At 42.8% G+C, this 27,098-nt stretch overlaps 2 long non-coding RNA genes across 2 annotated transcripts; one reads left to right on the forward strand and one right to left on the reverse strand.

The window, feature by feature from the left end:
- Positions 1-2,235: 2,235 nt before the first annotated feature.
- LOC125759222 (uncharacterized) lies at positions 2,236-3,180 on the forward strand. Its single transcript, XR_007416757.1, has 2 exons — positions 2,236-2,363; positions 3,071-3,180. It is a non-coding gene; the product is annotated as an uncharacterized LOC125759222 (long non-coding RNA).
- A 14,182-nt stretch (positions 3,181-17,362) lies between these two features.
- LOC119400359 (uncharacterized) lies at positions 17,363-24,644 on the reverse strand. Its single transcript, XR_005185082.2, has 5 exons — positions 24,580-24,644; positions 22,018-22,045; positions 21,004-21,044; positions 19,194-19,281; positions 17,363-17,485 (listed from the first exon to the last, which is right to left on the reverse strand). It is a non-coding gene; the product is annotated as an uncharacterized LOC119400359 (long non-coding RNA).
- Between the last annotated feature and the right edge of the window lie 2,454 nt (positions 24,645-27,098).

Below are 27,098 nucleotides of genomic sequence, written 5' to 3' on the forward strand. Positions count from 1 at the left end.
TTTCTTGCTCGCGGGATAACGACCTTCTTTCACACAAGCGTAAGGCAAAAATCCTGTCGCTTCCGCACATGTCACTGCTCCAAGTGTTACAGCCGACTGCGGCAGCGTTTTATATTTAGTGGGAACCAACGCAGCTCCGTACGTGTGACAGCGTCGCAACTGTGGAAACTCGGGATAGAAAAAATACAAAATTACACCATTTCCCGCTAAAGGGGACCATGAGGCGATGCGAAGCCGGAGCACTTGCACGATCGCGTTCCGTTGGCGTTCGTTGGGCATACTACCGACCTCGCGTCGTGGAACGCGAAGAGGAACGCTACGCGCGTGTTGTCTTCTAGCCTGGCCGTTAATTCTCACAGGGCGAGCGGGGAGCGCGGTCGACAGGCGTGCGAGAGGGGGGCAGCGTAGGAAAGGAGAGAGAGGGGGAGGGGACGCGCATGCGCTGGTGCTCATTGCGGCGTTGCGCAGGAGAGAATTTCGGCATGTCTAGCCCGCGTTTCAGAGGAAGAGTGGAAAGGGGTAGGGGAGAGGAGAAGTGGAGAGGGAGAGGAGAGAGGGGAAAGTGGAGAGGAATAGGGGAAGTGGAGAGGGGGAGAGGGTGAGTGGAGAGGGTATGCGCATGCGCAGTAAGGGTGGTCACGCCGCACACCACCACCACCACCACCGGATTGAGCTCCGCCATAAGATACTTCGCATCTAAAGGAATTGCCTCTTACCTCTTTCACAGAAATCTGCGGTGACACAAAATCTACAGATGTATTCATAAATTAGCAGCAACTTTGTTGAATGCTATCAAATACAAGCGCTTAAATTTGCACATTGTGGAGTTTGAGTTGTCTATAATCTTTATGCACTAGTTTTGTAAGCACTACTGAAACTCTAGGGCAAGCACCCTTGCGCTAAACGAACATCTGTAGTGTCCAGATGTGTGTCCACCTATTCTGAAGCATTCTCAGTGCGCAGTGTGCCGCAATTTATAAGTACATGGTATACTTCTTTCCGCCTTAAAAATTACGAAATGTCGGATAAAAGTCTTATGCATCGGCCAAAACACCCTTGAACTGCCGTGATAAAAATCAGATTGAATAATAATTAGACATAATGGTTCTAAGAAGTCAACTGTTGTGGCTGTCTCATTTTTAAAGTATGTGCAGGGTGACATCTGGAAGAATTTGTTCTTTTTAAGTGTTCTCTGTAAGACAGATTATTTCTTCGACGAAAAGAGTGGATTTCACTTAGAATCCCGGGACAGCTTACTGCTCTCCCATAGTAGAGTAAATCGTACTCTAAATCGCCAAACATTTGTTCTAAACACATGTGTGAGCATAGTGCGTGAAATCCGGCATTAAACATTTTTGTGTTCGAAGGCAATAATAAGTTCGCACTTCGTCGTGGTGTAATTATTGGTGTTATTTTATAGTTGGTTACAACCTAACAACAACAAGCTCCGCCCACAAAACCTCGGGGTGCTTGTCAATGACTTATCTAAGAGTGTCGTGCAAGCTGGTGTCCTTTATAGGCACAAGTACTTCTTCTGTGTTGTAAATACCACTCATATCGAAAACTAGAGGTTGGTTCGTTGTTCCTACTCAAAATATGACCTTTTGAGAAGCAGTGGCGTCAGAATATATGTTGAAATTTGCCAGAACGTTCAAGTTTTCGAGTTAAAAACCGGTGACAAGAACATATGTTCTTGTCACCTGTTTTTGTTCTAGATAGTGAAGCCGAGGAGGCTATAGCAGATCTTACTCTGTATTATTTTAGCTGTATTGTAGTAATTATCATACATGCATGAACAAATTAAAGTGGAGAAAGAGGCTACTTGCCGCCGGCAGGGACCACGCCTGCAACCTAACACGCTCTATGCATGCACGGAAACATCCGATAAAGTGGCCGGGAGGACGACCATCGCCGTAGCTCAAATGGTAGAGCATCGGGAGCGTTATCCGAAGGTTGCAGGCTCGATCCCTGCCACCGCCAAGTAGTCTCTTATTCCGCTTTTATTTTCTTCATATTTATGTGATAATCACTAAAGTACTGCGAAATAACTGCAATATAAAGTCTCCTATACCTTCCTCGCCTTCACTGTCTGTTGGTCGTCTTTGAGGTTGTGTCTAACAAAGAAAAACGTGACCCTTAAATTTCTTCTTTCGTGCATTCGTATGCACAGAAAGTTGTTAGCGCTAATATCAATGTACAATTGTATTGCATATTAGGAAACTTGTACATCATAAATATAGCAACCGTAATATTGCAGCACGCACAGTGTAAAAATTAGTCCACCAACTCATTCACTTTCTATTTCTTCTTCTAAAGGCGCAGTCGCCGCAGGACCACAGCGGGTTATAGATCCGATGAGGACGGTAAAGTGTTACCCTGATTTAAATTTGATTGGTAATATAATGATTACGTGTGCATTACCTGCAGGTGAACTTTAATCAAATTAAATCACTGGTGAAAGAAACCTGTGATTTAGATTGAATATTCCTTTGATGATGTTCAATAAGAAGTAACTATAGGTTAGTAATTAAGGCAATATCAAGTTTAAACAACCAACTGATCGCGATATATACTTTATCACGACAGCTGCAGTATCCTCTTTTACCAAGCTTAAGCCTTGAGAAATAAAATATGCAAGCTTCATTACATGATAATTGAGGGGTTACTCGCATCTGGTAATATTTCCTGGGAAGCAAAAGGCTATATAAAGGCGTTGCAGCTTAATGATTTGTTTGCGACATGTGATTCGAAATTCAACATTGCTGCCTTATAACTTGACCCTTGAATGGCCTAATGAATACGATGAACGAATTCCGCCATATCTTGTAGCATGACTGGGAAAATTTAGCTGCTAAACTAAACGCATCCCTCTGAGTATTGATTTCATTTTAACGTAGAGAAGGGTTGTAGGCTAGTCAATCCGTCTGCGGACCGCTTTTTTTCTGCAATCCTCCTATCTGTACTTTGTAAAGATGGCAAAAAAACAATTTCAATTTTCATCATAAACAATTACCAGTCCTTGTGCACGTGAAATGTAATTTTGGGACTGATTCGATTAATTTTTTTGCAGATTGATCAACTTGGCTTACCCGTTAATAACAACGAAGAAGCTCCGCCTATGCCGTGAAGTGTCAGTCCTACAGGCGACTATTAAATAAAGGCGGCACTGAATTTTGCACAGGAGCGCAGTGTTCATTTCGCACTACGGACGTCAGACAGGTGATGATATTGCCACACGACATGAGACATAGCAATTTTTTATATCTTTTCAGGGCAAAGAAAATTGAAAAATGACAGGAAAGCGAGGCACAGGACAGGTAGAACAGGTGGTATTCAGAGTTCTACCTCTGCTGGGCCTTGCATCTTCTCTCATATTTTTAATTTTTATTAAGCACTGAAAATGCATAAAAAGACGAATTTGCACTTGCAAAACTCCACTGCACGGTGCCTATACGTCGCCGTATGGGCTCAGAGCTTCATTCGTCATCGCTATGGGCCCAACTAAGCTTTAGCCTTCACATTCTCGCAGAGTTCTGAGCATTGCCCGTGATATCTTATTTCAAGTCTGAAAAATAAGTGAATTTGAATAACATCATAACTTAAGTTAATTATTTTCCATAATTAGGTCATTGTATTTAAAAATTACTTTCACAAATTTTTCTAATGGCTGAATATTTCAATCAATTATTTGATATCTATTTACCAGTAAGAAAAGACAATCAGAAGTTAGTCATTTGAAAAAAAAATGTTCAAGAAGTCTTGAACTTTTTGTTATTTGTTAACCTCCGATTGGTATTTTCAACGTACGTGAGGCATGCGTACGTGTGCTTCACGAGTCCAAAATGGTCCGAAAATTTGCGGTAATTCTTTAAATATCTCAAAATATTTCACGAACTTTTAACTTTGATGCGTGCTAAAAATGTCGGGCTCTTTTTTTTAAACTCGACGTAAAGTGAAAGAGAGTGATCAACGTGCTCTCATAAAACCCTTTTATAAAGGTATAGTGCGCACTACCAGTATCCTTAAAATTTGCTGTATACGAGTGGAGTGCATGTAGTATTCTAAATCGCTCACAATTTGTTCTAACCGCGCAAGGTCTGCGTGAAAAAAAAAACCGTGTGCGAAAAAAAGGCCCTTTCCTTAAAACTGTTCCTTCCGGTCTTACAAATCCGCCCACAAGAACTTTGCTGCGTAGAATTTTGGATCACTGCTCTTACGTTAGTGACCTTGCGCGAGTAATATTTGTAGCGATCATGAGAAATATTCTTTTTTTATTATTCTATAAGAAGTCGTATGGATAAGGCGCATTTGAATCAGATCGCCTGTACAGGACTTCCTGCATAGTTCAGAGATTATATATTCGCTCGTGCCTATTCTCCTTCCTCGCAACAAGTTTCCTTACGTGCGTACGGCATCTGTGTGCTGGGCAAACCCAAAACCTATAATAGCCAAGGTAGGCGCCAGTTGGTTGTATATAGTGAAATATTCAGCGCGCAACGTCTCCGTCGTCTTGCGTTTCTTATAGTTGCTCGCTGAAAATTTCAGTATTAACATATGATCACAAGGCTAACTAGAACTACAGCCGTCATTTTTATGAAAGTGAACACGCGAACGCGTGGCAGATAATCTCGCGCCGCCTATGTGGCACGGTGCAGTGGCGAAATACGAAAATAAAAGGAGAGACGGGTGACGTTCCCGACTACTGCCTACACTCCCGTCACGAACGTGTCTTTATTTTACGCTTTCTTCTTGATATCTATGTTCTGTTGGGGCATTTCAGCGAACAATGATTGCTTTCGATAAGGATTGTTGCTATCGCACCTTGGGAAGCATTCGCGAGAAACAAAAAGCAAAACAAATGTTCGCACAGATCAGACTAGCGTAACAATATAAAGCAATTAAAAAGAAGGAAAACAGCAACAAGGGGTGCAGGCAATACACGGAACGGCACCGCTCTCTGCTGTCAGTTTTCGCATTTCGCCACAGCGCCGCGCCACATGTACTGTACGAGGCTATTCGCCACGCACTCGCGTGTTCCCTTCATAAAATAAAAATGACGGCTGTACCTTCCTTTTTCTCCTCTCTTTCTCATATTTCTATTTCCATTTCCCAATTCCTCGGTGTGCGCTAGTAAACCAAAAACTTCTGGTTAATCTCCCTCTTTTCTGTCATTCTGTTTCTTACCTTCCTTTGTGAACACAACTGTGATAATAAAAACAGCATGACTAATAACATGGCGACACTGAACAGTTTACAGCGAATATTCGAACGTTTTTTTCTATTAATAAACGTACATAAGGTGAGGTTGGTGCGAATGCGTGGCGCCGGCTACTTCTCTTCTCTTCCATAACTGTTGTCGTCGCAAAGTAGAGAACAAACACAAAACTACACAAAGCCACATAGAATAACACCCCCGCAGTTAGTCCGAGTTCTTTAATACAAGAAAGTATACACTGAACACAAAAGTTTACAAAACACGGATATTCACACAAATGAAATGTTCACACAGAATATAAGAGCTCGCTAAGACGTTGTTTAAAAGAACTGAGCGCTGGGCGAACTGGTAATCCATTAGGACGAAAACTGCGCGAAAAAATGGGACAAGGAAGGCACACGCACAAGTGCGGACTGGCAACTGGAAGGTTAACAGGGGAAACGCACATAGAATAACAACATGGTACGAAGAAACACGTGAACAACTGCAGGTTGACGTTTAGCTAGTCTCAATGTATAAGCCTATAGTCTATAAGTGTGGTGACTTGCGTTGCTAGGACATCGGTTAAGCTGCACAAACTTGAGATAGACTACCTAACCGCCAAGCGTCATAAGGCATTTGAACTCACCTTGAGGTAGCCTTCGGGCAATTACGAGAACTCCGGCAAGCGTCGTGTGGACACATGTTCACACTCTGTGAAAGCCGTGTACGCGCCATAGGTTCTTCGAGGCGCATCCATGGGTGGCTCTGTTGTATTCTGGACTACTCCGCAGAGGACGCATACTCGAGCACTGGTTTATGTAAGCGCATTTTGACTACGCTATACAGTGACGCAAGTGTTGTCACCCTTCGTTCCCCGTCCAGCCCACGCTATTGTGCTTGTGAGTGACCAGCGTTGTCGCGGCGAGCTTCGCGGAGCCTATACGCAACTGTCACGTCGGCCGCTGTTTAAACCGCTGCGCCTGCGTCAATATCAACACTATACACCCTGTAAAGAGAGCACCCTGTCTCACTTGTGCAGTGACGCAGCATCGTTTAATTTTTTTCGGACTTTTAAAAAGGCGCAGCCTGGTGCCATTCTTTTGTACAACATTTTTTTGATGCTCTGATTGTATTGATCTAGCAGGCAGCTGTTAAAGAGGTGGAGGGGGCACAGCGGCGTCAGAGGGTGGGGGGTGGCGTGCGGCGATGAGGCTTGGCCAAACTGCCTCCTCCCCCCTCCCTAACAGAGAACCCTGCGCACGCCTATGGGGTTGCATACGCCATGTTAGCAAAATTTATGTGTATTGAGTTATCTTGTGTACCTTAACTTTAATCAAGTTCTAGCGGCAACGACGTGCCGCAGAGCCCAGTTTTTCTAAGCCACTGTTGATCCGGAAATTAATCCACCCTTTTTGTATGTCGTCTTCGAGGCGGCAATACAGCGCGTAATTCTTTAACTATTCCTTAAAGTGAAAAAAAAATAAATAATAATATTGTACCGAACATAGGCAAATTTTGGTCGCTCGCTTTTTCGAGCTCCTTTTATTGAAACTACGGCACCATTCTTTCACTTGAACAGGTTTCCCTCATTTCACTAATTGCGTAAAAAAGATTGCTCGGAGATGGCTTCACAATAAAATTAAAGGTGGCAATAAAATGAAAGCCGACACACAAATGGTACAACGTGGAGAAGTGTGGCCATCTAGCGTCAAGAAACACAAGTAGGACGATATGACGAGTATAGCCTTCATTGGTTCTGTGAGGCACCAGTTTTTGTTGATGAGTATAGTCGTCATCGGTCATTTTGGTACAAAATCTCCTGATTATACTCGTCAACGGGAGGGAAAGGGTGAACTATGGCATTATCACACGCCATTATCCAGACGAGAAATCCTTCAGACAGGGGTTGTCGCTGGAGCCAACGTTTTAGAATGTGGTCTTCGCCGTCTTCAAAGCGGTTGCTGCATTGAAGAAGACAGACCACTTGTAGAAACGTTGGCGCCAGCGACAACTCCTGTGCAAGAATTTTTCATGTCTTCAAGCCTCCATTTTCTCCAGAACGTCTACTTTGCCTATGTTATTGCCGATATCTCTTGCGTGTTTCGGGTAGCGCTTACTATTTTTTTTCGTTGCATACAGCGATAACACTATTAGAATTCGCTTCCATGTGGTGTAGTAAGAACGCGATCGGCATTCGTACCAGGACAGTATCACAAAAGGGGAAAGTGTTGGCTGCTGTTAGTGCTGCGGGCTAAATTTTAGGCTGCTGATTGGCCGTTATAAAAGCAAATATTGGTGAGGCATAACGGTATAAATTGGGGGAAGTAGAAGATAAATCATCTGAAGTGTTGGCTGGTCCAGGTATCAGCTCGAATCATAAGTGATAAGGGGATGAGTCAAGAAACGCAGGCGAATATGTCGAATACTCTAGGAACTTTAATGAAGCCAACGGACAGTGAAACCAACGAAGGTATAGGGGACGTTATTTGCAGCCTTTTAGCTGTAGTGTAGTTAAGTAAGTGACAAAAGCGATAAGTGATATAAGTGTGAAGAAATTAAAGTGGGTGAAAATACAACTTTCCTCCGGCAGAGACAGAACCTGCAATCATCGGATAGCGCGTCCGATGCTCAACGAATTGAGCTGCAGCGGCGGTCGTCCTCCCGTCCACTTGCTCGGGTATTTATGTGCATATAAACCTGGGAATGTTAGTCAGCGTCACTCGTAGCCATGAGGGCGAGTGTGGAACTCTTTTTTTTTTTTGCCAGCTGGGGTCATGTAGCACGTGATCGTTTTACGAGCTGGCAGCTGACCAATAAGCCCTCGCATTCTACCTCAATGAACTTTATTTTCTTCACATTTACATCACAATGCCTACAATACAGTTAAACGACTACAAATAAATTCCCCTATAACTTCTTTGGCTTCACTGTCTGTTGGTTTTCGTTAAGTTCGTGTCTAACAATGGAAAACGAGCCCTCAAGTTCCCCTTCTTTCGTTAAAATACTTCATCAATTGTGGCATCAAAGAAAACTCCTCGCAATTCATCTCACTTCGTTTTATTGTTTTGACAAGCAACATTTTCAAGTGGCTTGAAGCAGCATGGCGATGACCATGACATTTCATCCTTGCATGAAGGCAGGTTGCTGCACAAAAGCGTGCTCCGCTTGTTGCATGTACGAGCTGAAAGACAACCAATCATATAGTTCTTAGCTCTTGATAGCAAGATTTTACAATTACCGGTGGCTGGTCATGAGTAACTAAATGTGGTTATAAAAAAAAGAGATTGCTCACGTTTCACCGAGTTGATGAGCTTGTCCAAGGAGGCTATTGAAAAGAACAATAAAGTGTGGAATTATGATTACCTGTACTGAAAGCTTCAGGTACAATGCCTTTTGGCTCCCGAATAATGTTGATTGTGCATACTTTTCAAGTACGTTCATCTGCACGTGGGTTACCTACTGGTATGGCTACACCTGAACCTTTGTTTTAAAAGAAAGCATTCGAAATGGTGTGTGAAATTAGGAGCACAGGACGCTTTCCCTTCAACATTTTCTAGGACCCCAAAAATAAATGACAGGAAAGCCATGCAACTGCTTTATGTAATGACACCTTCTTTTGCTACGTCATATGTTGCTATTATGTCTTGATTGATCTCTTCTTTGATGACTGATGACATCAATTTTTCACAATTTTCAAGGTTTAAGATGTTCTTTGGAGAGTTTGTTTGATTCCCGTGTCCTCCAAACCTTACAATAAAATCTTTATGTAGCACGTGGAAAGCACGTTCATTGCGAAATGTGCATTTGCAATCCAGTTATAAAGCAATACGCATAAACAGAACATCACTGCATCGCCGGACGGTCGTCTGAAGTCCCACCTAGCAGCTAAAAATTCGACAAGGCTCTATTGCAATGCGTAAGAGCCGACACATTGGCACAAGTAAGCGACAGGGTAAAATAGATTTCGCTCAACGGCAGCAAGAGCATGGAACACAGGCAGCAGAGACAGCTAGACGCGCAAATCATTCACCTGTTCCGCCAGCGCCTGTGTCTCTTCGTAACGCCTGCCGCGAAGCGCATATGAGTCAGGCGTGCTTGGAAAGGTGCGCCCTTTGAGCGATTCTCGGAGACAGCGTCATCAAGTACTTTTCTGAATCGTAAATAGGTGGCGTTACTAGCCTGCTGGGCATCGTGTATGTGAAGTCTCAATATACTTTCAGGCGGATAACGTGACTGAAAGTTATATAAGAAATGTTGGCCCATAACACAGTGTTGACAAGAGGGGTGCTTACTGATGCCGATGTGCGAAAAGCGCCCACTTCAATACGAATAACGCCGATTAAGAACGTTCCGTCTTTCTAAGACCGAACTCAAACACAGATTTTTTATATACACAGCACTTAATCACGCTGATATTGTCACGTGGTCGTGACGTCGACGAAGACCGCAGGCGACGTGTCCAAGATGAAACTCTTTATTTGGCTGAACTTGTGGCCGAGAAACGGAAACTTAATTTACAGCAATACACAGGGCATGCACTCATAGCGGCGAACAGAGCGTCGGCCGTCGATCAACTCACAAACGGTCAAGCGCGTCGGCTTTTATATAGGCGCTATCGAACTTTCCAGCGATATCGCTGGTGGCGGCGTTATCTCTCGACAAAGCTGGAACGTTCGCGTGCGGTGCGCAATCTTAACGGGACGTTCTAAAACAATCGCGAAGCTTCTTACACATCGCGGCACGGCCTGCGCAGCGCGTTGCACACAGGCTTTGTGGGTGAAGCTTCAACTCATGAAAAATAAGACGCGCGGCAATATCAACAACATTAAGACGGCATTATATTATCATTACCATCAAATAGAGCATTGTAAGCAGCGAGGAATACACATGCTGAGCGTATGTCTTTAATGCATATTTATATAACTGCAAGGAAGTGCACATTTTCCATGTTATAGAGCAAGCGAAACCCGCTTGTTCACGCTGTTTGAAGAAAATGACTACACCGCCGTTAGTGGGCTCCACAGCATGGCAGGAAAGCTAGCTTTTTTAAAATTATGAACAGGGTGCGCTAAAACAATAAACATAGAAGAGGTGTATTTTGCTCTGATTTGTTTATGACTAATTGAAGACAGCATGTAAGACGTGTTTTTATGATGTATCTACATATTTGCTTGTGATAAGCTGCATTCATATTTTCCTTGCAACGAGGTGGTCTATGCAACGAGGTGGGTGAGGTTTACGTACCCGCTTTGTTGCTGAAAGTTCGGGCTCTGCATATCTGCAATAAAAAAAGGGGGGAGGGGAGGGGTCGACTTAGAGCACGATGCATTGTACCATTGCCGTAGCCGTGAAGGGGCGGGGGTGATATCAACCCCCCAACAACTTCTCAAGTTTGCATGTGTACACATACAAACCCACGCATGAACATACATATAGTATGGCCGACTCCCCCCCCTCCCCCACCGCCTCCCGGAAAAAAAATTTCTAGCTACACCACTGAATTGTACTATGGGTGGGCGGCAGGCTGTCCCAGATATCGGTAGCCGAGAGGTTGTGTGCTCTGTGTTTATAAATACGGTGGTAAGGAAAGACTACTGGGAACCCCCAATGGGTGAGGCGTTGAGAGGCTTTTCGAAACGACTTGTGCATTGCAAACTTCCATCACGCAGCCTCTTCTAAATGCCACTCTAAACGCCCTTCAGAAATGTGAGAGTCATATTCGTTAATTTCATTAACATTTACTCTCTAATGGTTATCCCATTTGATATTTATCAAAATATTTTAGCAGTGTTTTAGACTCGGCGTATGGCCTTTATCCGAGGCTTTGTAATCTTCCAAACGGAAAGGAAACTAATCTATCATTGCCCTATAAATTACAGCGAGGGGCGCACTAGCAATGCTGGAAGATGAAAGGATACACAACTACACCTGAAGCTCGATAAGAAAATGAAGGCAGCTTCACACTAGTGGAGCCAAGCCTGAAGGAAGTGCGGAGCTGGGCGGCCTGTCTTTTTTAGGGGCGAAGCTCCTTAAAGCGGTACCCGTTCGTCCCTCGTAGTACGGAACCAGTCGTAACGCTAGTACCAGATCTTGACCTCCAAGGTGGTGCCGGTGGGAAATTTCTCCTGTGCGTTGTTGAACAATAAAAAATTACCAGCGTGCGCGTTAACTAAAAGCCGAATTCTTCTGTCTCTCATTCCCCATTAGCAGCCATTGGCATGTTCCAGTAGGAAACGTTAGTAGAAGTAGAAGTGTAAGTGTTAGCTAAAAGCCGACTTCTTCTGTCTCTCATTCCCATTAGCAGCCATTGTTTACCTCCAAGGTAGTGCCTGGTGAGATTTCTCCTGTGCGTGATTAAACAATAAAAATTTTGTTCAAAACGCCGTTGATTGATGAAATAAACCAACGAAAGACGCCAGATGTTTTCTAAAGCAATGGTTTTCTAAACAATGAAAATTCACAGCGTACATGTAAAATTAAAGTGAGCTGCAAGTCGTCATAACTCTCATCGAACCTTTAGTATAAACGCGCCCGATCCCACGTCGGTGATGATGTACTGGGCAGAATTCACGGAAGATTCACGGTTTACAGATGAACCTCCGCAGCTTCGCCCACTCATCATTCACTCCGTGGATATGCTGTGATTTTTCTCTTTCTTTCTTTCTTTCTTTCTTTCTTTCTTTCTTTCTTTCTTTCTTTCTTTCTTTCTTTCTTTCTTTCTTTCTTTCTTTCTTTTTCTCTGCCCCTAGTGTACCTCTTTTTGCCTCTGTTTATTTCTATTTCTGTCTTTCTCTATTTCTTTATATTTCTTCTCTTTTTTTATCTCTCTCTCTCTCCCTCTCTCTCTCCCTCTATTTCCCGCTGCTTCTTTCTTTCTATCTCTTTCTTCCTCTCTGTCTGTTTCTTTGTAGCTTTCTTTGATTCTCTCTCTTTCTCTTTCCATTTCTGTCTTGCTCTCTCTCTTTCCTATCTCTTTTTGTGTCCGTTCCTTTCTATATCTTTCTCTCACTGTCGCTTTCTTTGTCTTTCTATCTCTTTCTGTATTTCTTCCCTTTATTTTCTCTATTTATCTCTTTCTTGTTGTTTCTCTCTGTGTCTCTCTGTATTCGTTCTCTCGCCCATAAGAGTTATTGCATCCCACGCCGGACAAATCGGCGCACGTGTTCTGGAAGCGAAGCAGAAGATAATGAAGAGGATGAAGAGAGCGCGTGCTGGTTCATGATGATGATAGTTTTCTGTTCATTCTGCACGGACTAACGGTCGGTTTCAACAGCTCCGTCGTTAGAAATACAATCAGAATCTCTTTTAGTAGTTGTATATGCGAAGAGTTTTATTGTAGTCTGTGGCCTTATTTAAGACGCTCACTTGAAGCAGCGTCGCGGCGTGGCGTCTTCTTCTTTCAGCACTTGTCAGCGTGTGGAAGGGCCCCAAAGAAGGCGCATCCAGCAACCACCGAAACACGATTTCTCCATTAAATTTTCGCAAAGTCTAAATTTTCCTGGTGTTCACAATCCACCATGTCGGTCTTACGTGTTGCCTCTAGACAGGGCCTTTTTTTCCACCAGCACAAAATCTTTCAACGATGCCTATATAGAAGAGCGTTCTAGTTTTACGTCTGTTTTGAGCCACCGATAAAAGAAATCCATATGATTCAGATATATTCACATTCTGGAACTCATCCCCACCAATAATTTTTTTTTTTGTGTGTGGCGATGATCATCTAACGTGCCAGAGGGACGAACTCACACACATTTTTTTCCGGTTGAGTCTGCATAGATTCGGTTATGCATTTAAAAATATAGACGAACGTTTCAAGGAAGAGTCAAATGAAGAACTTAATAATACAGAACTCGTTAACTAATTTCGATATTTGCAACATGCGGGTATATTAAGTAAACTATAACAAAGAAATTGCAATATAATATGAAATAGCGCCAAGAAAGGTTCCTTGAAAGTTGGAACTGCAGAGCGGCAGATTCTTGTTTCGCGACTACTGCGGTCCTATGAGCGCTCTGCTACACCTGAACATTGTTCTGTAAGCCTATGAAAAAAGTTAGGCCTTACAGTCTTCTTTCTACTTCAAATAATCAGTGATACAGTTGCACATTCGCATACATATTAAGCATAAAAGTACAGAAATCCTTACCGTATAGGTGTTTGGGGAACTTTTGAAAAACAGAGCTGTGAAGAACAAATAACACAGCATACAGTTTTGTGAAATCAAAAACAGGAAGCACAATTTTATCATAATAGTAGTGTATGAACATTTTCAAGAGCTTCGACTACGCACGCTTCTTCGTTCAAGAGCTAATCCATAACGTTTCTTTTTTGCATCTAAAGCTTTCGCCTTTAATATTACTAAGGCCTTGCAGACGACATGAAATGTGTGACGTTACGCAGATCTGGGCCGAGACCTTGGAGACGGTGTCGCCACTCGTCTTTCTGTTTTCGCAATTTTTTTCGCCTGCGAAGGCTGTTTTCGTCATCCATGGGTTTTGTTTGTTTATTTTGCTCTTTTGCTAAATATAACTCATCAGGAGGCGTTGATCTGTTGAACCAGTTTCCATAGCCCTCTTGTATACGCCTGGGTGGCAAATGGCCGTCAAAGTACTTCGTGACATTAACAGAAGCTGGGTTCGTTATGCCCAGTGTGCTTCTAGAAGTGTAAATACCAAGTTACACGACTGTTAGGACTATGCTAGCCTAGCCTATATATATTGCAAAAAATCTTATAGTGGTGAAAAATTTTGCACCTGGTAACGCATTTTTTTTTCGGCCCCGGACACAGTAGAGAAAGAAAAGGTGTATTTTTGTACTTACCGCTTGTGAACATGAGTGTCATCCATACCGTTGATTCCTGCGAATATTTCTTAACATGAATATAATCACAAAAAAAATATTGCGTGACTGTTCTGACAATGAGGAATTTTGTTATGGCGCGAAAGCAGAATAATGTGCTTGAACATTTATATCATAGGTCGCTAAATTTTTACGTTTATGAGCATAAGCAAGAATTTGCAGTATTTCCTTCCTTATGATTTCAATTTGCAACAACTTTACTTGCGCTGTTTCCTTGAAATATGCGATATGTGCACTATAAAACGCTGCAAAATGAGCACAAACATCCCGTCTAGAACGCGCTCTTCATTCACGCATTCCACCTTCATGCAACGTTACTTGCGTCATTTTTAGCGCATCACTTGTAATAAAAAATTGTACATCGCAGTTCATGGGATCATGAGGCAGGATTAATGAGTAAAGTCTCATGTTGATGATTAGAAAGAGCATGTACCAAATTAGCAAAATGAATTCACCTCTTCAACTGATATGTGCAAGCAATGTACGCCGAGCTGTGGCTAGACGCTCATTATCTACAAAAAAAATTCGACTGTCTTTGCACTAAGCAGCGTCGCTATGTTGTTGGCTAAATGGTTGCTTCCTTGAAAGCTTTGCAAGTGCAATGCAGGCCAGCAATTGGTCTACTTGTACTTCACTGTTCGCCGAACGTGTATAAGCACCTGCCAATTAACTTGTGTTCACCTTTGCTTTAGCTCTTTAATGGCTTTTTCAATCACTGCAGCAATACTGCAAGTGAGGTCAACGCTACGGTATACGGGCGAGAAAGCAGTGATCACTACCTCAAGCTTGAAAGCTGGAGCGCTGCTCTGGCACACCAGCTTGGCATCAATTCTTAGAGCATATGCGTTTATGAGTGTCCAAGTTTGCGAGTAAATTAAGTGCATTTACTAAATTAAGTGCATTGATGCCCCTATTGGGGACTAAAAATCTTCGTAGGAATGCAATGATGAGATGTTAAGGTAGATAAGTACGTTGTATAGTTCTAACTCCTTATACATAGGTCACTGCGTAAATCATGTGAGTAAAATAACTCTGTAGCAGTATGATTTGGCTTTGAATTTCAGAAGTATCATGTGTTGTGAAAGCAATCCCTAACACACTCGGGCATCTATAGCGTCATGTTACCTGAAAGGTTAGCGCGGGGAGAGGAGGGATGAACTTTATTGACAGAAACCAGCAAGTTTAGGTGGCCGGGCCTAGCAGCTCTTTTTTTTTATGTTCATCGTTTTCAGCACCTCTAGCGTGCGACTTCTTCATCAGAGAAATTGATTTGACGAAGGCTTCTACTTTTCCTTTCCTGGACCATGGGAGCTCTAGTGCTTCTAGAAAGTTTACTCCGTATTCTCGCGCCCTGCTACAATTTCCATCCCTTCGTCGGCTTTGTCTTTGTGAATACTATGCTTCCGAGTGCTAAAACTACAAAATACATGGCGAGATGAAGAATCCTTAGAACACCCTGTGCTTCAAGGTTTGTACCTTTTTCAAGATTCTATCTTTTCCTGGGCTTCTAAAATACGTGACATAACATTTAAGATAGTCTTAAGCAAAGCTCACCTGAAACAAGAAGCGCCAGACTGACCAACACAATCACTGTCCTCAGCATCATCTTCGTATCGTGTGGCTGATCTTGAGCGTTCCTCCACAGCTGTAATCTCTCGATGATGAAACCTACGCGCCAGCCATTTTATCTTCTTCGCCGCAACCCACGTCAATCCTACAGGGCTTACTTTTTTGCACGTCGGCACCATGGCAGACACTCTCGACAATGTGGGGAGATGGATGAGGAGGTGTATCATTACTAAAACAAAGAGAGCACGGAAAAGGAAATTTCCTCAGAAAAGGCGTGCATATTCATCTCATTTGGCTGAGTCACGAACCCCTTTTTGCTGTCAGTGGTCTCAAGGGTCTCATCTGTATCATAATAAAGAGCTTAAGTGCGCCACACCGGCACCTCCCCTAAACGTGAGGTAACTTATGGATGGTGCTCCTCCGCACACCTGCCATAAAAAGCCGAAGAATAAATGTTCACCAGAACTCTTCTGGTTTAGCTGCATCAAAGGTGCCCACGTTACTAAAAGCTCCTTATTGTGATAGCACGTCTTTGCAGCGATCTATAATCTCCTCAAAGGGCACACAGGTGAGTGCACGCAGAGGGCTAACCACCTCACTTCTTCATACCTAAATAATAATAATAATATAAATATATAATAATAATAATAATAATAATTAAAAATAATAATATATTATTATATTATTATTATTATTATTAGTAGTAGTAGTAGTAGTAGTAGTAGTAGTAGTAGTCGTAGTAGTAGTAGTAGGAGTAGTAGTAGTATTATTTATATATTATTATTATTTATAGATTATTAGTAGTAGTAGTAGTAGTAGTAGTAGTAGAATTATTATATTATTATTATTATTATTATTATTATTATTATTATTATTATTATTTATTATTATTATATTATATTTTATTATTATATGGGGTTACTACATGGGTTTAATATATAGGGTTCTTTAACATACACTGACATTGTGCAGTACACGGGCATCTAGCATTCCTCCCAAATCGAAATGCGACCGCCGCAGCCGGAATCGAACCCACAATCCTCGGGTCAGCAGCTGAGCATTCTTCATACTTTAACCACGGTATAATGTTGCATTCTAGTTGCAAAAACGCGTTTTGGAAACGTTCTCCCAAGCTTGGTAGATTAATTCCTAGTGATCGCCTTTTACGAGTAATAACAGCTGGTCTGCATAACATAAATAATCATTTTTTTGTATCTTGAACCTCTATTAATAAATTGAAACTGAAAATCTGTCTTGAATCTTCGACAGTGAATTGTCGTTACTATAGCTTACAAACGCACATTTAGGAGAGGAAAGCTTGAATGTCTTATTTCATTATATCTTACACCGGTGTCACACGGTTCAACGCGGATCACGATTAAGCCCAATCGAGATAAAATTTCTCAACAATACTTGCCAACCTTCTGCAACTTGCGCAAAGTGCCTGTCACCATCAAGCAATTCGATTCGGATGAACCCCGATCACGACGTTATGTGACCGTGTGATATCGGTATTATAACAGCCTGAAATAATCATGAAATTATATAATCTAAAGTGCGAACACATCTGTAGCCATAACGATATCTCCTCATTCCTGTTTTTGTGTGTGTGTGTGTGTGTGTGTGTGTGTGTGTGTGTGTGTGTGTGTGAGAGAGAGCGCGGAAAGAGGCCACTAAAACAAGACGATATTACTTGATGGCATACATTTAGACATGGCAAAGTGTAAGAGAGGTCATCGAAAGTTTATTACAGGTGAAATCGACCACATGTCCTAAGAGAAGGCGCTTCTGATCAGTCCACTGTCCGTAGTGTCCCCGTTGATACGTTGCATCACATCGTGTACAATTTATCCGAAGAAGCTGCAGTAAAGAAGCGCGAAATTAACATTATCAGGCTGTATCGAGAATAGTATACTGCACCATCGTGAAATGTTTCATTTGAACGTTCTAACTTCGGAACAAACAATGCTGAAACGGTAATACTGATAGGCACAAGTAGATTGGCCACAGAATCTGTTCATTTCGAAAATTTGAAGCTTTGTACATATTTTTTAAAAACGAAATGAGTAGTGATGACGTTACAACGTTCTTGCACTTCAGCAATATAGTCTTTAAAAGTAATGTCCGAACCTTTAGGAAGATGAAGCTATGCACTGATGCGAGAAAAGCTACCGAAAAATAATACCTATGGTATAGGAGAATAAACGAATGCAAAGTTCACCGCACTCATGAAGAAAGGTTGATACGTTGCGCGCCATAACCAATGGATGCCTTACTTTACCGTAATGCGAATAAGTAGGAACAGTATCGTAGGCTACTGCTGTACCTTAATGATACGGTATTTTTGAAAATTTGCTACCTTAAGTGTAGGGTGGTATAGATAAATTAAAACCAGTGAACCGAGTGTCACTACCAACGGCCCGCTTACCAGCATATAATATGAAACTTATACCCGGGTATTTAAATGTTACTTCAAATTGCGTGTTATCTCCGAAATTAGGGTAAACGATATACTTTGTTCCAAACACTAACGTCTGGCTGAGCCCAATTACTATTCGCCAAAGTATACGGCATCATGTTTTATGCAACGGGCCGGCCCTCGAACCTTGAAACACTCACCGTTGAATTTTTAATGCATCGTGCATGATGTCTTAATAATTACGTTTACTCTGGGAAATCTAACACGTAGCATATATTCGCACCAGCACTCCAGATACCTTGCAGCGAGCCCTCAGTTCTAGGTAGTTCAGCAAATCAGTTACTAAGTAATATATATTAAAAGGCCTTAAGCTCAAGTTGCATTTTGATATTACTTTTTGCACAAACACTTCCTCCATAGCCGGAAACAAAAGGAAACATGCTATATTTTGTATAACAAAAATTTCGGTGTGCTAGACTAACAACAATATACATACATCTTTCGTAGAAGAGACAGAAGAGCTATGAAATTTAAAAAGAAACCCTTAGGTCAATACATGAAAAATCTGCTGCAAAAAATTATGTGGTATTCTCTTTTTTTGTCATTTAATGTACAAGCGCGAATGCATTTAAAAATCTGGCTGTAAGATTGCTTGGATACGCTTGACTGGCGCGAAATACATTTTGCGAAAAGGGGGATAGAAAAACGAAGAAAGGGGCGAAGCGCCAACTACCAACTGTTTAATGACAGTCTTCGAAACGTGCAGAAAAAAAAAAGGAAGAACACCTCCCACGCATGCATAAAGAGCCAACGTATGACTTGAAACGACATGGCCAAGATAACATGTGATCCGAAAAGCGCATTTCGAAGGTTGCGGGTTGGGATCCCACCAACGGAAATGCTGATTTTTCGTCCGCTTTAATTCCTTTTTATTTAAGTGAGAATCATTACACTATACTTAAGAAACCACAAAATATTTTTCTTTTGCTTTTCTTGGCTTAGTTGTCTATCGGTTTCATTAGTTGTGCATAATACAGAAAATATATCCCCTCGGTCAATTCCCTTCCTGTTGCAGGATACAATGTTACAGATGTCATTGACTAAGATATTACACTATTTTGGTTGTAAGATGTCACGCAATGTGCTTACTGCGACGAGGAAGGAGGCTGGCCGGCGCCGGCAGCGTCGCCGTCCATTCCTGGAAAATTCTCCATCGGCATCGGTCCTAGGGCGTTGTCTACAATGTTATGCAGAGAAGGCGTCTTAGCAAGGACAACGGTCACCAAGATGTGCGCACGAGAGAGTGGTGACCACCCCCCCTTAATCACCGAAGGGGTGCGCAAAGCCTGCCCCGTTCAGTTACTTAGTCGGACCCGTCCCCTCGTTGTTTAAAAAGCAGGGCTATGGTCACGCAGGTTTTTCACAATAATGACAGCCGAAGGCCCCTGACGTTGCATTTGGAACTTTTTATTTCCCATCTTTACTCCCAGAAGCCTGGGACCAAAGGCAGGCCGTTGTGAGAAGCAGGCCATCGCTTCGTTCTCATATTTTCATCCATTCCGAAGCTTGTTGACTTTTGGACTCGACCAAAGAAGGGGAGAGCACTGCAATAAAACTTTTACATCCCCTCTCCCTAATGGGAAATCCTGCGCACGCCTATGGTCACCAAAATATAGATCTTGAAATCAATGCAAGGTGCCCCAGCTAACTCTAGCCCGAGTTTAAAAATATACCGACGCACTCTATGACGACGCGACTGGATCCATGTTGCAGACAATTGCGTGGAGTGAATCGCACGATTTTTTTCTGCTTGATTACTCAATTGGGTATTATTAATTAACCAACTTTACAGCTACGAAGATGGAAAAAACGCAGCTTGCCGTAGTGGCGCACGGCTAGAGCCAACGGCAGAGCTAGTGTTCGACATAGCTTCTTCAATGTTTTGATGTGATGCCAAACTTTTTCTAGGGATCTAAAGTTTTTGCTGGTAGTACTAAGTATGGTTAGTTTTGGCTATCCTCCGATTTCGGTCGGTTCCCCACACTACGCACGTGTCACGTGGTTTTGGTGGGAACATTTGACTTGACTAACTGTTACGATATGCTACGTGGTTTTATTCGCATGACTAGCTGCTACGTGATGTTACGTGGTTTTAGTCACGTGGGTAGATGTTACACGATGTTACACGATTTTAAGTCACACGACTAGATGTCACGTGATTTTATTCACGTGACTAGATGTGACGTGATGCTGCGTTTCCTTTCATGTTTGTCCTTGTTTAAGAAGTCGCGCGGTTTTACCTTGTATAATATTGCGCCTGCGCTACCCCGTTAGCTCCTTTGCTACTGTTAAGGGGCATCTGGCACGACTGCAACTAAGCTCGCTTTCTGTTTTCTGTTAAAAAAGTCATTTTCGCCGCAAGGGCGAGTCAACGGATGCGATAGCAACAGATTGGCATGTTATACGAAGTAAGGCTAGCAGCTAACTCCTCTAGGATAGGATGTCGCGTAACGCTACAAAACTCTGACGTAGAGGAATACGGCTGATCCAGGGAGCAAAGCGTTTTCGTGCTGTCTGTCGTCTCAACGTGAAGTAAGCGGTGAAAGCACAGCACGTAAAAGAGTAGGAGCGGACTACTGATATCTGTCAAGGTAGCGCGCTCACCAGCGCGCACGACTACGCCCATTTGATCAAAGTTCGTATTTTCTACCCGAGCGACGCAGTCCGCCACCGACACCCCTTCATGCTCCTTCGTCCGACGGAGCCTCCGGCACGCTTCAATTCTGCTTGAGCCGCGCCCGTGTGCGGACTTCACAAGCTTTTGCTCGCATATAGAACATACGGCGCGCGGGACGATGTTATCGATTTGTGCTTTATGCGGAACATGAAGGCGAAGCAATAAATGTGCTGCTAGTGTCCATGTCATTGCTACCGCAATTTAAAAAAAAAGTCTACTTACGGAAGCCCTGTGGCGAGCCGACTGAGGCCCCATGAGCCTGCCTGAAAGACGAACCCAAAATGTTTTTAACTGAAGTGGGAATCAAAAGCTGGTGTTGTCCAATGGCTGACCAGACATTCTTATTCCGTGCTGGCATAAAATTGACCCGGTGAAACGATACATTTTGATACCTCATCAATGTCCGTGTGTATTGCAATTTATTTAGAGCTTAGCAGCTATCTTATTTCGATGCTGCATGTTATGCCCAACATCATCATGATGAGCCTGACTGCGCCCACTGCAAGGCAAACGCCTCCCCCATGTTACTCCAAATAGCTCGGTCCTCTGCTTGCCATGACCACGTTATCCCCGCGAACTTAGTCTCATCCGCTCAACTAACATTCGGCATCGCCCTGGCGTGCTTGCCTTCTCTTGTAATCCAGTCTGTTACTCCTAATGATCAGCTGTTATCTCGCCCACGCGCGACATGCTAAGATGTCCTTAACACGCGATTGTTCCCTGGCGCACACTGCTCTCTTTCTGTCCCTTAGCGTTACACGTATCATTTTCATCGCCGCGGTTCGCTGCGTCCTCCTCAATGTAAGTTCATCGCTCTTTGCAAGCCTCCAGGGCTCTGCTCCGTAGGTACAATTCACACCAAATCTCGATTCCAAACAAAATTTTGATTCATTCTACTACTGTAGAACCGTAATCAATTTGGCCAGTAATCTTGTCAAACAACAGAATACTGAACAGCATGAACACCGCACCCACACATACACACACAAAGAAAAGAAAAACGGACCGAGCTTTGACAATTCCTTGATTTGTTTGTCGCGTGTTCGCTCTGTGAATCATTCTGCTGTTTAAGAGTAATGTGGCTGTTTGATTACCTTTAGGTCAGATTTATTTTTGCAACTGATAATCACAAAGAAGCCCTGCAGGTACTTCTGATTTGCTTAATCCACTAGTCTTAGTCCAGCGGAACAAAAATAAGGAAATAAAAGATCAGGAATAAAGCAATTAAATACTTACAATGACGGGTGAAGTCCGGTGTCACCGCCTAAATACAATTTTTTTTTTCATTAGAGAACATTGCAAACGAGAAGCGAGAGGGAGCAGCCGGTGCCATTGTAATGGCACCAACCTCTCCTATTCGTCATTTTAATAAAAGAAGCTTAAATGTTTTCCCTCTCTGAAACCATAAGCTAATTACGTAGCACGTGTGTTTACGAGTTCAAGGTGCACGTTGCAAGCGTACACCTTAGCATGTTAAAAAATACAGATGAGGCAGAAACGTGCTTAAAGGGGACATGACACGCTCACCCAACAATTTGCGGTTTTCAGCGAAAAATAGTAGTGTCACTTGGGCCGGTACATAAAAAAATGGACTGTAAAAGAATGTTTCAATGCAGAACAAGGCCTGCATGTCGCCGGCTGTAAGCCCCGCCCCCCACCGGAGACCGCCATTTTGCCATGACGTGTGTGACGTCATGGGCTTCATGGATCGTAACCGTCGTTCCTACCAAAGTTTCAGCCGCCGCAAATTGTTCAATTTCAATGCCAAGCTGACGAAAGCTTGAATGGCTGGATTGCGCGCGCGACTGACCACGGCACAATATCATTCGCCGGAATGCAGACCCTCGCAAAGTGAGCAGCTTGTTACGTCATGGATCGCAAGGGCGCCAGAGTTGCCCAACTCTCGCACCGCGGGCGCGTTAACAAGCATATTCAGGTAAAAATTAAGTGCCCGAGCAAATGCGCTAAGATATCACGAGCTTGTGTGAGAACGTACAAGGATTATAACCCATATAACACAGATCATGACCGAAAATTGGGTGCCGTGGCCCCTTTAAGCTTAAAGAAACGGATATAAAAAATATTCTGAACCAGAATAAAGATACAAGAAATGCCAATATTCAATTTTCACACACTTCCTTGGTTCAAAGAAACAATGTACGGTCTAAAGACCGCACAACGTTATTTGTTGGGCGAGTTGGAACAAGTTAGTGATAATGGTATTTAGCGCAAACACAAGACAACAGACACTTGTCTACGTCCTCTCCTTTGTCTGTTGTCTAGTGTTTGCGCTAAATACCATTATGACTAAAGACTCCATTCATAGGAATTCGACATACAAACACGCTGATATTAAGCGTGTGCATTTCCAGGATTTGGGGACTTTTGTGCGTGGCGCCATTTATCGGCGGTAGCAACGGCGTCCTGCCATAACTGAATGGGGAATTGGCGAAAAAAATAATCTTTTGAAAAAAGCTAGCTATCGAACACGACTCGGGATTCTATACCGTAGAGACCTACGGAACGTTTTCGTAAAATTGCAGTATCGCACTACAAAGCATGTGGCTTCCCAGGACAATGGAACACCGCCCATTAGAAACACATGGGGCCCCATGGTAAAATTTTAAACTCTCTGGGAAGCCACACGGTTTGTAGTGCGACACTGTAATTTTAACAGAATGTTCAAATAAGTCCCTACTGTTTAGAACCGGGAGTCGTTTTTGATATATAACTTTTTTCGTGAGATATGATTTTTTTTCGCCTATTTCCTATTCAGTCACGGCAGGCCACCGCAATCATCGACGAGAGATGGCAATACGTGCATATGTCCCCAAATCCTGGTCATGTTTCGCTTTATCCAAAACACTAACACCCGCCATGTAATTTGTCATTTACACAATATCACGGCTTTCTGTTTTTCAAGTTTGATGACAAGTATTCAGAACTGCTTTCTGGTGGATAGAGGAAACAACTTGTCACTGGGACTCGTAAGAGAAAGAAAGAGAGAAGGAATATAGGAAAGGCAGGGAGGTTAAACGTAGACTACGTCCAGTTTGCTACCCTACGCATGGGGAGGGGAATAAGGGGGTAAGAGAGAGACAGAAAAAGAGACACATTTTACATCCCGCACACAGTGCAGCCTATCAGAGGCAGTCGCTCAATTCTGTTGCCTTCAAGAACTGCACGAGGGATTATATGGCTTTCAGGTATTAACAAAGCTGGCATTTGTATTTATCTTTTACGGCGCCTTCGTTCGACTAAAAATAACACAACCTCTCTTTCTCATTACGTCAAGTTTGGCTGTTTTTAATCGGCATTTGGCACATATAGTTTGTATCGCAGTCATGACTTACTCTTTCCATTGACATTGATCCGTCATCCACACTTACTAGCCCATCTGCGAGAGCGAAGGCTGACGAGGGAGAGCATGGGTAAAGCAAAGTGGGTGAAAGGAAAGCCTAATGCAGCGCATTGAGCCTGGCAGAGAAAGGGTAGCGACGTGGAGAGGGTGAAGCTGGGTAGAGAGGAGGAGAGCAAAGGCGAAGCTATGGCGGGAGCGAAACAGGTGATATGGAGAGCAGGAGAGAGCAGGTGCGCCATTTGCTGTGCCTTTGATAGGAGTCGTCCAATGGTAGCGCGCTCGAGGACATGTGGTGCTGGTGAGAGAGGAGAAAGGGTGCACCGAGGGCTGGCGAAATAGGATGAAAGGCGCGCTGATGCCACCAGCTCGGCTATTTAATCAGCCTTTGCAACGTTAAGTCAGTTGAAGCTGTGCATAAAAAAAAACTCAGTACATACCCATCATAGGCATCATGCCGTGAGGTTGGAACATGGCAGCCCGTGCATTTCGTTCGTGGGCACGCCTGTGTGTCATAAACGGAGCAAGAAAGACAAGAACGGTAGGAAGGACGACTCACACAAAAACAGTTTTCAGAGGTTTTTTGCTTAAGTAGAGCAAGAAGTGCTGCAAAAGGAGGTTGTGAAAAATCGCAGTAACATGGGCATAGTGATTATGAATATCTTTGGTGAACATTTGGAAAGTAGGCGCCAATAAGCATGGGCCTGTTCGTTGTAAATACTACGCCGGTAGGACCTGCGTTTGTCAGGGCACTAAAATGTTACTATAAAATCTCAAGTGACTGTGAAAGTCTTAGCAGACTACAGTCGGTCACAACCTGAGGTTTAATACAATCTCCGCCCCCAGAACTGCGCCGCGGCAGCCATTCATATGTGCAAGAGAGTCGCCATGGCGTGTGTTTTTGGCATGTAGCAGTGCATTTGGCATTTACGTTAAAAAAACAGAAGACTGTAGTTAGAATATGTAAAAGTGCAGATGCAATGATGCTTTTGACAGCGTTGGATATAAATCAATTTACGCAAACCATCTTGCATACGCCGCCCTTTAAAATTTTTGACGCGCTCCAAGAAAATATGTTGGTTCACTTTTTGATTACTTCAAAGTGATATCTATCTGCCGTCCACATAACTCCTTACCTTGTAGTTAAGTGGGCATGACGTTATTTTTCCCAGCCTATCGATTGTTACACTTTTTACGATGTTGTGCGGGCGCAATGATATTGCGACTTTTGCCATAAAAACCAGGAAACTGCGTGTCAAAATGCGACAGCTACAACTGACTACTTTTAGGATGTTTTAGTTTTAAAGACGCCCATAGCCAGAAATTATATTTCGACCTGTCCTGGTTAATTGCGTAAAATGAAGGACTTTTACTGCAATGCGTATAGCCTTAAAAAGAGTATTTGAATGGTTAAATTGGTAAACTAAAGGACGTTTACGCCAATACCTATCTTGAAAAAACTGCCTGAATGATTAATTTGATAAAATGAAGGCCTTTACTTCAATGCGTACACCCTTAAAAAGATGATTTGAATGGTTATTTTGGTAAAATAAGGGACTTTTACCTCGCTGCCTACCTTTAAAAAGGCAGCTTGAAAATGCGAAATTCTTGATGTTTTGAAAACCTCATTAGAATTTTTTTTAGTACTGAAGGTAAATGCAGATTAAGAAGATGGAGTACCCAGATGCAATGTACATTTGTTTCACAATAAGCTGAAATAATTACTTACAAGCTTTCTTGTTCACTGTGAGCGACACCTGCAAAAATAAAACAGCATTCACAATACTGGTTCGTGGGCATAGCTTATCAGTGGGACATGCTTGCACTCCTCCCTTTAGAATAACCCACTATAAGTAGTCCATAATTATACTGAAAGTTTATCAGTTTAATTGTCACATTGCTCCCTTTGCGTTAACGTTGGTCACAATACTTACCACTTAGATCACCCACGTAATAGTTCAGAAACGTTACTCAGTGTCATTTTTCTGCTCGTCATTTTGTCAGTTATTAACAGAGCGAATACTCATGAAGTCGTACCAACAGGCCCCCAATGAAGCCTTGCTCAGTGATTTTCTTTCATAAAGATAACTGTAAAGATGCTTTGCCAGATATAACATGCATTGCGCGTAATCTAATAACAAACGATTCTCCTTGGGAACGCAGCTACCTCAAAACCCGGCCGGTTCGCTTTTCCAGGCTCCCTATTTTTGTGCGTGTTGGTGTTTAAGGTCCAAAAACCACGATATGAATGCGAGAGACATCGTAGTAGAGGACTCCGGAAATTTTGCCCACCTGGGGTTCTTTAACGTGGACCTAAATCTAAGTACACGGGCCTCGAGCATTTTCGCCTCCATCGAAAACGCAGCGGCCGCAGCCGGGATGCGATCCCGCGACCTTCGGGACAACAGTCGAGCACAATAACCACTAGACCACAGTGACGGCTCAGGCCCCTTATTATTTTGTTTGGCATTTCTATTATCTACGTAATGTGTTGTTCCGTTTTCATGGCCGCATCTGTTAAACGTTCTCTTTATGAATTTCTGGTTTTGGAGCTTGCTGAATGCAGTTACGACAACGTAAGACAGAAGTGTTTAAGTATGACGTCGAGCTACAATGGTTATTAGGCCATTACACAAACCTATTTTTGAACACAGATAGGTGTCTTAGCTATAGCTTCACATCTGATAAATATAAATCTCATATTGATTACGTGACACTTGAAAAACCATAAATAATTTTGTCCCTTTCTTCCCTTCTTGAACTGGAAGGTGTAACAGCTTCAGCCGATAGGACAGGTATTGGAAGCTTACGTTGATTGTCAACTATGCGATTATGCTGCTATGAAAAAGAAGCGTTTGCAGAACTGGAATTCTAACGAAAATGCAACTTATTTTGAGCGTTTGCAAGTTGAACGTTACCATTGAGTAAGCTGGCTGTGTTCACAAAATGTTGTTACTGA

The sequence above is a fragment of the Rhipicephalus sanguineus genome, chromosome 7, assembly GCF_013339695.2.
Source record: "Rhipicephalus sanguineus isolate Rsan-2018 chromosome 7, BIME_Rsan_1.4, whole genome shotgun sequence".
Lineage (NCBI taxonomy): Eukaryota > Metazoa > Arthropoda > Arachnida > Ixodida > Ixodidae > Rhipicephalus > Rhipicephalus sanguineus.